The sequence below is a fragment of the Mustela nigripes genome, chromosome 3 (genome assembly GCF_022355385.1).
Source record: "Mustela nigripes isolate SB6536 chromosome 3, MUSNIG.SB6536, whole genome shotgun sequence".
NCBI classification, from domain to species: Eukaryota; Metazoa; Chordata; class Mammalia; order Carnivora; family Mustelidae; genus Mustela; species Mustela nigripes.
In genome coordinates, this window is record NC_081559.1 from 161,727,074 (window position 1) to 161,728,786 (window position 1,713).

Consider the following 1,713-nt stretch of genomic DNA (forward strand, 5'->3'; position numbering starts at 1 on the left):
TCCCTGCAACCACCCATCTAACTTTTCGTGTACTTCTCGATCTAGAACTCCCACGACTGCCTTCTTCTTATTTTTTTTTCAATGCATCATTGCCAGAAGCATCTAATCATTAGTCTCAAGAAATCAAATATTTGATGCTATTCTATAAAAAAAAAAAATGTTTCTGGCTTCGTCACTGATCCAGGGGCTGGAGGAAGGGTAATGACTAGACCAATTTATATTTTCTGGAGCACTTACAGCCTACAACCAAAAATGCATCCTGGCAGGAAGTGCTTTAATTATTAAGATCAGCATATTGTTTGCCTTGCAGCCAGGCTCTGAGAAAAGCCTTCCCTTAGAGTCAGAGTATGACTGGGGAAGGGATTCTGCTTAAGCAGCAATCCGTCAAGCATTATCTTTCAAAATATTTACAGATTAACGGAGAGAGAGGTCACAGTGTCTGTGATATCAACACCCCAACGTATTTTTGGTTAGCTTGTTTCACGGAGAGAAGACAGAAAGATTGCAGATATCAGTGATCAGTGTGGGAGGCCCCCCCAAAAGACAGGGAGAGGTGACTGGTTTGCTGACTGAACAGAACAGGGGCACAGTGGAGAAGAACAGAAACGAGGACTTCGGATTACCACATAGGATGCTCTTTGCATGGCCCGAACTTGCTTCCTCGTGACGTCATCAAGTTGGGTGCTCTCCAGAGCTATGGGAGATCCAAGGAAGGGATAAGGAATATAAAAAGCTATTCATAGGAGAGCTGCTGTCTTCAAAAGGAAGGATTGCGTAGGATAAAACAATGTCTTTTAAAACCCTAGCACATTGATAGGAGAGGTGCGGTCCTCTATTTAGGGCGGCCACTTTTCAGTTCCTTAGTTTTAACATAACTGTACCTGATGCTTTCTGCAAGTGGCCCTGAAGACTTTAAAAGCATGTTTTAGGGCCACCTGGATGGCTCAGTCCCTTAAGCGTCTGCCTTTGGCTCAGGTCTTGATTCCAGGGTCCTAGGATGGAGGTCCATGTAGGGCCTTTGTAATCGGGCTTTGTAATGGAGCAGAGAGCCTGCTTCTCCCTCTCCCTCTCCCATCCTCCCCTCTCCGCTCTGCCTACGTGTGCTCTCTCTGTCGAATAAATAAATAAAATCTTAAAAAAAATAAAAATAAAAGCGGGTTTTATGTGGCCAAAGGTGGGGGAGGGGAGCATTGTGCTGGGGCCTCGGGTTTCAGTTTAAGAGCTTCATCTTCATCTTTAGTTGAAGTAGTAACTATAGGCTAGCTAACTGAACATAATAAAAGAAAAGAAAATATTGCATGATAAAAAAAAAATCACAGAATCACAGAAAAGCCTGATGGGATCAAAATAAAATGATCTTCATGCAACTTTGACTTAATCCCATGACAAGCTGCACCACTTGTTATGTGTGATAAATTAATATTTTAATACATTCTGGAACTGTCTAGCCTTATTTTATTGCACTATTATAATTACTCGTTATTTCTTATTGCATTGTACTTCTGTATGTGTGTGTGCTTTAAAAGCTTCAGCTTCTTAAAACCCAGCATTTGAAAAAAATACCATATAGTTTTACCCTACTTTGAATGTCTCCATTAAAAGAAAACTAGACCTGGACCTTCAAAGAAGGGAAACGACTCCAGCCTTTTTTAATTTCCCAGAGGTCATATCTACAGCCAAGTGTCTCTGTGCCAACTAACACTCAGGGAAAGA